Raw genomic sequence first — 15,768 nt, 5'->3', positions numbered from 1 at the left:
AATCAAAAACAGAGATGTGTGTACCCTTCATATTCAACTACCAATAAAGTACTTAGAGAGCCGGAACAACACCGTACCAAGTTTTATCACAGGGCAGCGCAGATGTCATTCAAAATAGGATGAGAAGTTCCACTCGTTTTCGCGAATCGATTCATTCGAACAGTTTGCTGCAAAGAACTGGATCAAAAGCGGTCACAGTTTGTTGATTGCAACTCATGAAAACAAAGTCATTTATGACTTACAGTGTTTTTATAATTTGCATACACAACTAAAATTGATTTACATATTTCGGGTTGTGTGGTTTTTACACATTTAACATCAAATGCTATTAAAACCAACCTGTATTTAAAGCGGTCATGACGTAAACATATTTATTTCTAGTATGTTTTATTTGTGAACAATCTTGCTGTACAGCTATTAAAGTGACTTACTTTTCCCTCCTTTGGTTCACTAAATCGCTAAGCACTAAATCTTTGGCTGCGTCAGAAAAGGCAGACTTGCCTCGCTCGCTGTACTGGCAATGAATGACTTTGCAGGCAGCAGCGTTTGCGCACGAAGGTTACGAAACTGATTTCCGACATTCCGACATTCCGACTTCTGTGGCAGCTTAGCCGCGGTTTAAAGGTCTACAGAAAAATAGAGAGTTTTAGTGATAACAGCGAATATTTAATTAGTACAATAGTAATTTCTCGCAAGAAAATGACATTGAAATTAAAAGTGGAATCCGTTAGCATTTTAGTAGTGGTTTTAATTTTTTTTAATGGTTTTTTGGTTAAATGGATCAAATAAGGTACCTATGGTTTTATTCTATGACATAACACATCAGTATTACTACCCCACTCGTGATTTTTTAAGATGTTAGGTGTCTTGGTCATAGTGGCCGATACCGTGGGTGCTCCGGGGCTCGAGCACCCACGGAAAATACCGAGCACCCACGTGTGTGCCAGACTGCCATGCAGTAGGCTACATTCATTTAAAATTAAACATTGCAGTTGGTGCTATGTGAAAGCGTCTGTCACACTGTGATTGGTTATGTCGCTGTCAGTCGCCTGCTCCATCCTATCCACCAATCACAGCGTTTCTCGGATGAAAACGCCTCTGATCCAAGGGGGTAATCCATCAGGCGGAAGTTGAAGCTGCCTCCGGGGGCCGCCATTGTAGCTGGCTATCACCTGCTGTTAGCATCCCATTGACTCCCATTCATTTTGGCGTCACTTTGACAGGGAATAACGTTACATCTGAGGCGTCCAAAGACTTAATTTGTCCATTATTTATTTCTAAAGAAACACGACAATGTATAAAAGGCTCCATTACTTTGTATCTTACGTTATGGCCCCGTAGAAGCCATTATTGTAAAAATAGGCTAAAAATTGCGTCATAACCACGCGACTTCATGTCGCACAATAGAGACATTACCGTATAGACAGGAGGAGAAGCTCGCACAGTCTCGCAGGCGTACTGACGTTAAATTTTAAATAAATAAATATTAAGCAAAATGACAAAATAATTAATCAGAATACTTACCAAAAGTTGCTGCAGGTCGCGCTTCACCGTCTCTGTGCACGATTAACGTTGGGTGACTGTCTATGGGTGATTCAGATTTGTCTTGGCACAGCTACTAGAAGATTTACAACTGTCAGTCAGGTTGCTCACGTGACATCTACGTCATCAAGCTCAGTTTTAGCCTGCGCAGAACGCTTGGCTATCATGAAGTGAGTGCCCATGTTCGGCTTCAACTCTCTCCGTTGAAATCAACGGGGTCGCTGTGTCCATTTCTTTTACTGTCTATGCTCTGATCGCGGTTATGTGTCAGTTAAACTTTTGATCTCCAATCCTGTCTGTATTTGTGAGAAGTGGCGCTGTCCTTAGCTATGGTCCTGAGTTGTAAGACAGCCTACTTTACGGCTTTATTATCAAGTAAATGGGTGTGTGCGTTCGTGTCGGCGGCTGTCCATTTCCTAAAAGGGTTCGCACACCGGACGAGAAGCGCAGCGCCGTAGTGACATGTCTTTTAAAATTCGAACACATTATTTATTCTCTATGAGTGTAACTTACACACACCGGCGGCGCCCAGCTACGGCTATAGGACCTTGTTCAAAATCCTGCAGGGCCACAGAGCGCGATTTACATAGTTTTATATTAAATTTACATTTATTTGTCTCAAATCGTCGTTAATGTACTGACTTCAACCTGTGCTGCAATATACATTTATTTTACATTCATTTACAGAAATCAGCTTGAATGAAAATTGCTGATGTTATCGGATTTTCAGGTGATATTCTCAATTCATTCAGTTAACGGACCCCCCTGTTGTATTTAATTGTACAGTACAATCGTAACATAGTAGCCTACAGACATTATCTTAATTCCATAATGTCCTTAAACATACCATTACAATATTGCTGGCAATAAACTGACAAAGTGCGCGTCCGGTGTGCGATAGGCTACCTCGAGTTGTCATAGACACAGCTCTGCGCTTCTCGTTCGGTTCTGAAATGCCAACATTTTTTGACTAGGCCTAACGTTACTTTTTTTTTTTTTAAAGGGCGTGCGCCCATGAACACCTACGGAGGAAAACATAAATCGGCGCCTATGGTCTTGATTGCTAACAAGTGGCTATAAATGGGACTAGAGTCATTTGGGGACAATTAAACGTCCTCACGCCGAACAGGTTAGCTCAGTCCATTTTTACAGCCTCATTATGCTTATAATAATTAAACTGTTCTAACTCCAACTTTCTGGGAAAATGTTCTCAAATTAAAAACTGAAAGAGCTGTCAGAAGTTTAGTGATGGTGAGTGACGTTGAATTCGTATAGGACAGTGGTGTCTGGTGCAGTTCGTTTATAGCCTACCTTTAGCTTTTTACTTCTGGCAACTACATTTAGGCTTCAAAATTAAAAAAATTTGTGTTGATATGTGAAAATGATTTTGATGGACAAAAAGTTTAAGTATCATCAGAGAATGTCTAATATGGAGAGAACTTTCACTCTCAGTAAACTTCCGGGTTCTGAACTGGTTGCAGTTCCACTCTGGTTCCATATGAGGGCGCTCACAGGACGAGTGCAGAATGAATGGAGGTCTATGGAGATATACCCCTCAAAATCCACTTTTCTCAGGATATAATTTTATGTCTAGTAATTTGAATGTTGTTTTCGAAAGGAGATGCAAAGAAATTACAGATTACTGGGTGTTAGATTTTTTAGAGTCACTGCTTTACGGCAATCCTTCAGTCACTTTGGTGCTTTCGCGATCTGCACTTTCTTTTCTCTCAAGGCATCGACAACACAGCTGACACAGGTAAATACACGTGCTAGAAGAGTTTCTGTTTTGTTGTTTTAAAAGACCACGTCAAAAATGCACACACATACATATCGTTGCGACCTGTGATAGCTCGTGCAACCTAGCCGATTTTGTACATTAGCCAACTTGGCATTTGGCCAACTTTCCCTCCCACGTGAACCACCGTAAATTCAGGTAGGCTTTGACAACACAGGAGCACACGTTACCTTTTTTCGTCCTTGGGAAATGAGAGATAGGACAACCCTTTCCCACTATTAGAACAATTTCCATGTGGGGACGCTCGCAGGCGAGTGCAGAATGAATGGTAGTCTATGGGGTTTCACCCCAGAAATCCACTTTTCTCAGGATGTAATTTTTTGTCAAGTAATTTGAAAGTTGCATTCAAAAAGGGGGGGGGGGGGGGGTAATAAATATATAATGTAATAATTGGTAGATAATTTTTTACGTTCACTTATCTGTTCTAAAAATCCGTTCAAAAATGTGATGACGTCACATAATAGCAGAATGCTAGCGTGTTCCGGCCAACAACGACCTAACCTCTAAGAAATCGAAAGGACATAAGTACTCGTTCATTAGACTTTTGGACTATAATCTATATTGAACTTGCTGAATCAACAATAAAATCTACCTTGATTCAACGACAAACAGGAGAAAGGGGTACATTTAGCCGTCTAGCCCCATAGACTCCCATTAATTCTGCACTCGCCCGCGATCACCTCCAGTGGAATTCTAATGGAACTGCAACCAAGACAAAAAGTATAGAAGTAACAAGAGGCGAAACTCAATAGAACGTTCCATTGCAACAAACGCGTCCATGCGCAGAGCTGCAGCTCCGCCATCTTGGACTGAAGGCAACACCGCTCGAACGATATCGGTTCAAATTCAAAAGCGGTTAAGGGAACTAAATAGTAGTTTCTAGTTTTTAATATCTCTATAGTCTAAACTAAAACGGCATGTTGAATAATGTACAACAAAATAATGCTTATGGATCGGTTTATTAAACAATTTCGTTATAGAGCATGAAGCTGTCAAATATGCTATTTATTTACCCCAATAACTTTTAGGGATAACTCCCGTTTTCATACAGCACAATTTTACAACACCAGTAACAACAGCCCATGTTCCTCATGAAATGATTAACAAATTCATTGAAAAAGCCGAACACAATGAACAGTGAGTAGGTGAAAGGGACAACACATTAGTCAAGAGAGAATATTTAATAGTAAATAGAAATTTAATAGAAGATCATCATAAAATGATCAGTAATAAAATTGGTGATGGTAAGTAGATCACATCATTTCTGGCTTTATTACACACAACTAAAAAGTGCACACATTTACTACAAATAGAATGGCAATGGTAAGTATATTAGCTGTTCTATATGTTTTAGTCTTTAGTTTTATTATAATTTAATTCATCTTGACTGATAAAAACTTTGTACAACACATGTTACATTTGATACAGAAAGAGAGAGTTTATGTACAGATATACAGATGACCGCTTTAAAAAACAATTCTGTTGCGCTTCTGTTTGGGCTGTGAGAGTTGTCGATTTTGGGGCCGTAATATATGATGGATTCTGAATCTATTGAATAGTTTCACCATGTATACAAGAGCGTTTTTGCACTTTTCCTTGTCACACACTACTTCCCTGCACTCACTGTTGTACACCTCCATGCCTCTATTTACGTATGGAGACGTACGCTGTTCACTTTAACGTTAATAAAAAACCTTTTCTACTTTACCTCTCTGGATCTTTGGGAAATCTATCAAATGCTAGTTGATTGGTTGTACAATGCTAGTTGTTGCAGTTGATAGCAGAACACTGTTTTCTTTGTTTCCAATTATTTCCAGACATAATGCTGTACAGTTGTGCTAACGGTAAAACCGCTGGTTCAGTCCAAAATGGCATCAGCGAGACAGCTGCGCCATCTAGCGATTGTTACCAAAACTGCAACGGAGTTTCGCCTCTTGTTACTTCTACTCTTTGACCAAGATGTTATACAATGGGGCTAATAGGAAGTGCCAAGGCTCTCCGTTAGACGGGCTCTGGTCGTAATCAGTCCTTCACTGACCAATCAGCGTCCATTAGCAGAATGCTAGCGTGTTATGGGCAACAACAACTCAACCTGTAAGAAATCGAAAGGACATAAGTACTCGTTCATTCAACTTTCGACCTATAACCCATGTTGAACTTGCAAAACCTACATTCAAATCTGAGATTTCTCAACGGCAATCGGGTGAAAGAGACAAATTTAGCCGTCTAGCCCCATAGACTCCCATTCATTTTGCACTCTGACGATTGCCCCCAAGTGGATAGATACTGCCTTCAAAAATTGATTATATGAAGGTATCTCAGGACACAGATACTCGGACGTACTACATTCGCTATGTTGTCATTATCATGTGACCTGCCAGCCTCAGTTATGTCGCTTCACTGCCATAGACAAATCCTCTTCCATAGTCTAAAGTGTCCACCATGTAGGCTACACTTCAGAATGGTTGTGTCCAAAAGTTAAAAACTTTGGAGGATGCATTCCAAGGTAGAAAGGCATCAAGGCATGTCCGAATCCAATGTAAGTTCACTTCCTGTCTCCTGAGATAACTTCATCTGATACATTTTTGACGGCAGCATAGATATATCCTTCGTTGCCTTTGATATCCCACAATCCTGTGTTTTACATTCTGTGACAGTTGAGCCTAAAAAAATTTGTCGGTGGGCGACATGGCAAAAATATCATATCACGATTTTTTTCAGGAAAATCACAATTCGCGATTTTATCACGATTCTTTTTCATGTTGGTTTTACTATTTTGCAAGTGATTGAGGCTTACAGCTAAACTAATGTCCCTATGTTAAAAACAAAGCCTTACAAGGTAACAAAATATAAAATAAAAAAGAATGGCAGATATTTGGGCCAAAGTGGCGAAAATAAAAATCTGTGTCATTATTTTCTTTGTTATTAAAAGATAAGAACAAAGATCCTTTAAGGACAAATCGCAGCATGTTTACTATTAGGCTACTGTCACTTTAAGACCAGCACGCACCTGATTTTCTCTCAAACATTTGCTTTCACTTTAGACATAACCAACTTCATATATACCTTGTGTGTAGGGCTGGGCGATAAAACGATAACGATATGTCTCGCGATAGACACGTAATCAAAATCAATAAAAAATGCGTTCGATAAAACGTTCGATAATTTTTTTTCTTCGTAGAAGAAACCAGAGGTTGCGAAGCAAGTTTGCTTGCTTGAACAAAGGCACTCACTCTCTGGTAACCTAGCAATGTAGGGAGTGACACGCTAACAGCCAATCATGTAACAGTATCAAAGTTGGTTGCGCCATATCGTTGTCTCGTGTTGGATTCTTCAGTGACAGAACCGGCGTGGAGTGATAGGTGGATAATGAGTGCTGCAGCGAGCGAGGAAATTGTTGATAAAAGAGACACAGACACACCAACATGGACACACGGGCACCGAAAGGGACATTGGCACGGACACCGGAACAGACACCTGCACTGGCACGAAAACACCAACATGGACACACCGGCATGAACACCGAAATGGTTACCGACACGAAACGAACACCGACACTGGCACAGGAACGGACACAGACAAAAAACGTGAATTTGACTTGGTTTCATGACACTCACCAACAGCAGTTACAAAAAAAAAACAAGACAAGACACAATGGAAACATGAGGGCACACGTATAGTATATTCTTGCAAAAAAATTCAAGTGTTTTTTTTTTTCAATACTTTGCATTTTAAAATAAACTTCTAAATGTCTGTTAAGTAGTCGCTAATGTAACTAAAAGAAGACACAATTTTAAAAAGCTGTTGCAAATGTTGTACACAATACACATACCCTACTCATATTTGCACCAATAAAATATGCACTTTGTTTCTTTAATTTTTTTTAAATTTAACTTACAGTGGAATGTTTTCCTCAAAATCTCGCGATTTCGGAAGTGGGGAGCGGAAACTAAAACGAACAATATTTTTTTACATACCCATTCATCCTGAATTAGTTGTTCAAATTAATTTGTGAATAAATCCTTCAGTGTAATTCATGAGTGAATAGTTTAGACAAGTTTTTTTATTGAAAAGATCCAACTCAAAAGAACTATTTGTTTACAAATCTTACAAATATATACTTTTCAGTCAGGTAAAACTGATGATAGATGAGGTGCTTTTAAACAGGCATGCAACTTTAGATCTATTGAAAAAAATCCCTGTCACATTCATCTTAGAATCACTGGGATATGAGCACATTTGGGCCCTGAGTGGGCTCCAGGGCATATCTCCTGGCTCTCTTGTAGTCCAGAGTGCAATGACACCAATCTTGAGGGGTCGTGGCACCATTTTCCATAAATGCCCCTTGTAATGAAGATGGCATAATTGTTGCAATTAGAGAGAGCAGCTTAGGATGGCCTTGCAGTGACCCACCTCAGCCCAGGTCCATATGGTCTGAAATAGATAATGAGTCTCTTAATGTGTTATGTATACTCAATATGGACTGTAAACGGACAGGCTGTAATTTTCACCAAGGCCGTCAAGAAGTGACAGATAAGTCCCTTGTGAAACTGTCCTGACAATTTTAGTAAGCCACACTTCTCTTTCTCTCACGTTCTGTCTGTCACTTTCTCAACTGCAGGCACACATGCTCAAAATAAGGTGACAAACACTTCTCTTGACCCTTAAATCATTAAATTAAATTAAATTAAATTAAATTAGATAAAAATATTAAATGAACCCTGTATAAAAGCTATAATTTTCCAAATATTTTATTTAATAATAAATGGTTTGAGTAATGTTTTGCATATAAAAAAAGAAGAATACTATGATAGTCCTCTTGACTGTGATATTAACTGTTCCGTTATGTTTTTTTTACCCTAGATTTAGCATTAATCCAAAGAGTAACACTAGAAAAATGCAAAACACCAGGCATTATAATGCAAAAAATGCAAATCCCAAATATGCAATTAATTACATTAAATTAAAAATGAAAAAAATTAAAATTAACAATTTTAATTCTTTTATTTAAAGTACTATGTAGTTTTTCAACCTTCATAATATATTTCCAAGACCCTTGTGATGGTACAGTCTGCCATAGCCTGACGTGGTCTGTATCGCTTTTACTGGCACTATGTAACTTCGGGTTTCGGGTAGTAACCGGAGCACAAAAAGAACTACAAAATTCGACTGCTTTACGGCATACATAGTTTTTCTTCGTTTGTGATGTCTTTCATAAAATCATGCATCATACTCTACCTTGTCTGTGGCCATTGTTGAGTCCAAAGCCGGTGCTGGATAAACAGCAAGCGTGCCCGTGCGACAGTAGGCTGCGGTAGGCTAAATTCCGCTTCCAACCCGTAGGGCGACCATAGAGGAAAAGTTCCTTGGTGTTGCTTTAACACTTTTATTTAAAAATATATATATATATATATATATATATATATATATATATATATATATATATATATATATATAAAGTTGTGGAAAAGTCCTTCCAAGGTCAAAGTTCAGAGGTGGATTTAAGCTGTTGTGGGTGAGTTTGCTACCATACTGAAATGTTGTTTGTCTAATTTACACGTCACATTGTTTAGATTTTTGAAAAAGTCTGAGAAAATTTTGAAAAATAAAACTTTGTCACAATTCTAATAAGTTAAGGATGTTACTTTTATACTTTTTTGCTAGTGCAGATCCATGTTACTGTGTTAGGTTTTTTGTAAGATTGTGTAGTGTTGGTTTTGACCTTTTTGGGTCATCTAGCAGTAATACTCTGAAAAGGGAAACATCAGCATCAAATAATAATGTGTGGAACAGATGAGGAAAATGCATTTTAAAATGTCACAACATAAGACTACACAATAAAAAAGTGGTGTATTTATGGATGCATTTATAGATGCAAATGTAAAAGGGCATAATGACCTGACCTATTACAGATCATTACACTGACATACGTGGTTGGCAAAAAGCAGAGATGTCAAGCCGTATGTTGGCTGCTTTCAGCACATGTTTAATATTCTTCACGTGTGCAGTTCTTTATTAGCTTGTAAAGAAAAAAAAAATGGCGAGGATGCTGAAATTCTCTGTCTTATTCCCAGTATGGGTCTTATTGCATCGGTTCCATTATCAAGTGCTCATTCAGCACACTAAAAGAAGCTGTTTAATATTGTCTGCATTACATGTCGACTTATCATATTGTAACCCCAAGGCATTGCCTGCAAAATGATATGTTCCTCTGAGTCAAAGTATGCCTTAAATGCAAGATTATTTCAGTCTGCATTTCTGTACTGATTGTACAAGTTATTATACAAGAGAAGCACATTAGCAGTCCATACAAGCAAACAGCCTCTACACTATGTTCCAATTACAAACTGTTTTGCTCCGAGTATTTTCTTTCTCTTTAGTGCATTATTGAGGCCTTTAAAACTAGTTATGGTTGCAAGATGTATTACTATTTCAAATACAAGTAATATGAATCTAATGACCAGTAATGAGAGACTGGTTTGCTATTACACAAAGGGGCCAGAGACTTGCTAATAAAGCATGCGGACTGCTTTAGGGAACATGCACTGACCAAGATGTACATTAAGGCCGTAATGTCTCTAAGGCCTGAGGCTAAATTGGAATGTAAAACCCCAAACCAAACATCATTTAGGGCTATATATCTCTTCATGATGTGCCACTATTTGTGCAGATTGGTGGTGGTTATGATGTAATTTTTTTCTCTTTTAGAGCTGTGCATTCTGCAGTGGTCTTTATTATGTTTTCGTCCTAGATAAACAAATAATAAAAAAGAGTGGGAAAAAATCTGAGAATATTGCATAGCAACAATCCAGCCAGAGTCCAACTCATTTAAATCAATAGATAGTGCAAGACCTTTTTGGATATGATTTCTTTCTGTAACGTTGAATTGGTTCTGTCTGAGTGCTCGTGTCGTGATGGCAGGCATCTTCACTGGAATATATGCCTTTAAGTTATTCTCGTTTCCTGAAGATGAGCCCTTGGGTGTCAATCATTTACATGCCTTCATAATATCTCCATTGCTTTTCAAGTCGCCAATAGTCCTTAAGAGGAGCAGCAGTTTAAACCAGAATTAAGAAAGATCTAATTGATATTATTGAGTGTGTATGATAATAGTAATAATACTTTATTTGAGCCGTAAAACTGCTCTGCGGCAATCGTATATATATGTGTGCATAAGCTATGGAGTAATATGATGAACATACACAACCGTTTATAAGTTTGGGGTCAGCAATTTTTTTTTAAAGAAATTAATACTTTTATTCAGCAAGAACACCTTCAATTCACCAAAAGTGACAGTAAACACTAACACAGTTACAAATATATAGTACATTGTTTAAACTTTCTATTCCTCAAAGAATCCTGAAAAAAAAGTCCACATGAGCATATTAGAATGATTTCTGAAAGATCAAGTGACAAGGGGGTTATATGCGCAACAAATCTCCATTTTCTGTAAAACAGATTGCATTGTTTCCGATTCAGGTGTTTTGTATGTGCTTCCTTAAATAAAAACTCTGTTTTACTCAAGATTCTTTCAAAGGAGCTACCAAAGATGAGAATAACTGGTGTCCATTGCATATGCAGATTTATATCTAAAATATTTTTTTATTCGGATATTAAAATTGAGTTAAATGGCAACAATGAAAATAACTAGCTAGGTTAGCTGATTACCTTAAAAGCCCATAGATATTGCTGTCAGTTCATACTACTGCTACTTAACTGCGTCTAAGATGATTTACTGCTCTACACACTGTCTGCACCAACACCTTGTTTATCTTCACTGTCGTATGACGTTGCTTTTCTCGAGAAGCTCAAAAGCAACCGCATGTATACAAATGGAAATAGGAGAGAGAGAAATGTAGATTTACTCTTTCCTATAGCATTATGTGCATGGCGGTTATTTCCCTCTGTAGCAAACACACAGTGAGGCCTGGCTGTAACCTGTAGTTCCTGTTTCCCAGGGTTAATTAAGCTGTCTGGTGCTCTGTGCCTGGATGTGTGTGGTAAGACGGCAAGAAGCCCCTTTAGCTTTGTGTCAACCCTACTGTCCACATTGCCAGCCCCTGCCTCTGTGCGACTCATCGATCTTAGGGTCAGGTAGACAGAGAGAGCAAGCGTAAGAGAGAGGAGGAGGACAGAGTCAGACACAGGGGAGTTCTGTCTGAAAGCGTGTGCACATGCTTCTATGCTGCTTTGACATGGTGTCCCCAGACATGTGCACTCTTCTTTGCCCTGCAGGACAACCAATTAGAACCACACACTGCTGGATGTGAAGGAAAGCAGCAGCAATGCCATCACCGACTTTCTGACACCTTTCACTGTCTTTGATCTGTGAAATTTATGTTTGCAAGTGTGTACTTGCCATCCGCAAACATGTTTTATGCTAAAATCTATTTGTTAATCTTAAACTTGGCATGAATCGGAAATTGCGATAGGCTTTTCTTCTCTATTGTGACGTATATCCGAGTGAAATGGCTTCTCGAACAAGAAGAAATGTAGGGAGGGACTTGATTTTCTCCATTGAAATTGTGAACGTTGTGGCTTGTTTTTGCTGCAATCTCATGTGAGTGTCGTCATCAGAGAAGAGATGTCATCATTGCAAGAGGGAGGGGAGGTTATTTTGATTAGAGATTGAGGAAAGGTTGCTGTGATTTTGCCAAGTAAGACATGTTCCTGGATCAACATTCCTGTCCGAAAATGTAGTCTTAACCCGTCACCCTACCCCTAAACCTAACCCTAACATGTCCCTAAATTCATAGGGAAATGATGGGTGAATTACACTGATGTAGAAGCATCAGATCAACAAAGATGTTGATTCAAGAACATGTTTACTTGGTGAAATCATGTTCTCCTATGAGGTGAAGGAAAGTTAAATTTTAATGTCACGGTTACCTTAACCATACGGTGGCCAAGAGAGCTCAACTCTCAATGAAGATGTTTTCTTAATTTGCTTGTGTGTTTTATTTGCATGAGTTTTCCTCCGTTGCAGCGTGTTTCTGTATTTGGCTGAATTGTGAGTTTGCAGCACATTTCTTTATTTTTTTTGTGTTGTGAGTAGGCCTATTTGCAGCACATTTCTGTATTTGGTCATGTTGTGAGAATTTCAAGTGCGTTTCTGTGTTTGGTTGGGTTGAGAGTAATTGCAGCACATTTCTGTATTTGGCTGCGTTGTGAGTATTTGGCTGCATTGTTAGTATTTGCAGCGCATATCTGTATTTGATTGTGTTGTGAGTATTTGGATTGTGTCTCTGTATTTGGCTGCATTGTAAGTATTTGTAGTGCGTTTCTGTATTTGGTTGTATTGTGAGTAGTTACAGTGCGTTTCTTTATTTGATTGTGTTGTGAGTATTTGCAGCACATTTCTGTATTTGGCTGCGTTGTGAGTTTTTGCAGTGCGTTTCTGTATTTGTTTTTTTTGTCAAGCTGATTAAGATGTTTTCTTAATTTGCTAGTATTTCTTTCTATTTGCATGTGTTTTCTTCAGTTGCAGAGCATTGAGCTCTCTCGGTCACCATAATCTACCACGCTGTCACTCAGTGAAAAGATACAGTCATAGGTCTGCCTGTGGCATGTTTATTTTTTTATAATTCCATGTACCTTTTGATTATGCAGTTCTCATTGCATTTTTTATTTTATTTTATTTTTTTAACTCCAGTGAATATTTCAAATGTCAAATTCTGTATAGGCACAAACCTTAAAGTCTTGGCTGCGAAAATTTTAATGTTTTCACTGTTATTGCCCAGAAACAAAGATATGCCTCATTAAAAGCACATTGATCTGAGCAGGGCAAGTTGTCACATTGCATTTGGCATGAAAAAGCTTATATTTATTTATTAATTTGTATTATTTAATTATTTTTTAAGAACCCCAACTCAATTCATTAAACTCTAAAACAACTATCTAAACATTGTTTTGACCAAGAGAAAGTGTAATTTATAAATTGTACAAAATTACATCTAAAATCATGTGACCTTGTCCCGACCTGACATTAATGAAAGTACATACGGTATGCTATTCCGGTTATGTTAAATATATTGCGGATGTTGAAATATAGCTTTTGTAAAAACTATCTCTCCTATTGTTCAGTTGATTTTAAGAGCTATGCACTAATCTATGCTACAAAAACAAGAGGAATAGAATCTTCTGAACTCTGCTGGGTTCAATAGGCAAGAAGAAAATTAAATTGCATCACTAAACCCGACTTCACTTACTCTTTTTAAAAGATTGTGCTTGTTTGATAGTACAAGCAGTGCTGCTATATTGAAGGCAGCCAACAGGCAGGTCAGTGTGGTGTGGTTTATTTAGCTGATTTGACCTCTTGTGACCCTTCTGAGTTTGCTCTTCTTTCCTCTCCATGTCTCCCCTCTCTATAGCTCTCTCAGCCTGACCACAAGTGTCTTCTCTCATACCGCTCACATCTCACAATTAAGCCATATCAACAACTTGCATCTTGCAGATCTGTGACCTTTATGTCCGTACTTGGTCTTCAACTAAAGGGAATAAGTTTCTTTTGTTTATATATAGGCCTGGCTTTGCCTCTAAAAACGGGGTATTTTATGTTTCATTAACAAACATTTCAGCAATAAGGATTCACAGGTCACATGATGATTTTCATGTTGACTAAAGGGAGGTAGTAGGAACAAAACACAGGACATGTGTTTGCCTTTATAAAGCTATATAATTTGCATACTTATTTTTAATTTTCATTAATTTAATTTTATTAAGCTAATTAATGAAAAGCCATTATTCCACAAACTATAGCAGAAAATGTTCTCAATGGGTGCTGACTCGTCAAGTCAGCATTTTAGATTTTAAGCATGACTGGAATGCTGAATTGACAATTCAGTATCCAGAACTGAAACTGTTTTATAATATACTTATGCCAATATGACAAGATCAGTAGTTTAATAAGTCATATCATTTCTAATTGTCTGATTTGAATGTACATTAACTGGTGACCTGTTAAGCATTATATTCTTTGATGAATAGAAAGTTTTAAAAAAGTACTGACCCCAAACATTTGACCGGTAATGTATATTTTTTACCAAATCAAGAAATAAAGGGGCACATTGTTTCTTATTTGTATATCATGTTAGTAAAAGACTGCGAAAGAATTCAAAATAGTTGTGCAATCTTCAGTTCTGATTGCAGAGACTACATCTGTTTATCTGAGTCGATATTTATAGTAGCCCAAATCTTTGAGTTGAATGACAGTAGAAAGGCATACGGTTTCTCTGGCCGTACACATTGGGGAACCTTAACAAGCTTTGAAAATTATGCTGAATTATTCACCTGTGTGCCAATTACAATAATATTATTTACTTAGCACTAACTTTTCCTTTTATGTTCTGCCTTAATAACAGTGGATATTGAGTCCCTTAAGTGCTCGCTTAGGTTTGCTTAATTATGATGCCTATTATCATCCATGTATCCACCCACAGCTCATCTGCTTTCTTTGCATTCTGTCTCCGCCTATGAAGGCCACACCTCAAAGATAAACACACAACATGCTTTCACATAAACGATGGAACATTTACTCGCTATGAATTCATTGGAGTATAGTTATACAGTGTAGAAAATGTTTATTTGAAGTTTTATGATAAAATCAATGTTGTATTGCATGCCTGTTAAGGTCCATCTGTGAAGAAACAGTCTGACCTCCCGCACTGGGCATTCATTTAGCTTTTTTAACTGCCTCTCAGAACATCAGATCATACAAAAGGCATTAGCGAGCATTAGACTCTGTGTGGTTCAGTTGTGAACCTCATAAGTTAACAGTCCTTTTTAATTTGGTCTCCAGTGGGTTGTTAAGAGCAGGGAATGACTATGAGAAACACAGAAACCCTTGGGCTATAATAATTCCCCTCTTTTTCTATTTTTCTCTCCCTCTGTCTCTTCTCGTGCTCTTGCCCTCCATTTACTTCTCTTCTAAGCCCTTGTTCAACCGTGCATCAAATGTAAATTACTCTAGTTATCTTCTCCTTTTTTCCTTTCTCTCTCTCTTTTGTTTTAATTGAAGCACAATGTTTATAGTATTTAAGGTCTTAGAAACAGGTTGTACAGATGAAGATTTTCCATTAAAAATCCATGAAAAATAGGATTTCCATTTCTCCTCTGATTCATCAGATGAATTTATTCAGATTAGCTTAATATATCTCTATAAGCTGCCTACATCATAATAATCATAGGGTATGTTGCATCTGTATACCTGAGCAGATGAGAGAAAGGGGAAGAAATCAGTTTTGTATTCATGACAGTTTCTCTGCACCGAAAAATCAATCTCAATCAAAGCAGCTACAGAGTTTATCATAAATTATCATGAAAAGGGTTTCCACTGAGTAGATGCTTAATTACAATCTCATTTGAATAATTTTGCATATTAATGAGTGCCGAATGAAAATCGTTTTTGGAGTTCTTACTTGAGCCTGGGAACC

The 15,768-nt window shown here is 37.8% G+C and overlaps 1 long non-coding RNA gene across 1 annotated transcript in view; it reads left to right on the top strand.

Annotated features, from left to right (window-relative positions):
- Positions 1-8,831: 8,831 nt before the first annotated feature.
- The window catches only part of LOC143744700 (uncharacterized), an 86,377-nt gene continuing 79,440 nt past the window's right edge, over positions 8,832-15,768 (top strand). The window contains exon 1 of the long non-coding RNA XR_013205898.1: positions 8,832-8,852. This is a non-coding gene — a long non-coding RNA (uncharacterized LOC143744700). The remainder of the gene's footprint in view (positions 8,853-15,768) is intronic.

Source organism: Siphateles boraxobius, unplaced genomic scaffold, assembly GCF_051911475.1.
Source record: "Siphateles boraxobius isolate OS27281-9 unplaced genomic scaffold, OSU_SipBor_1 20, whole genome shotgun sequence".
Taxonomy (NCBI): Eukaryota; Metazoa; Chordata; class Actinopteri; order Cypriniformes; family Leuciscidae; genus Siphateles; species Siphateles boraxobius.
This window is presented reverse-complemented; position numbering and strand designations above follow the sequence as displayed.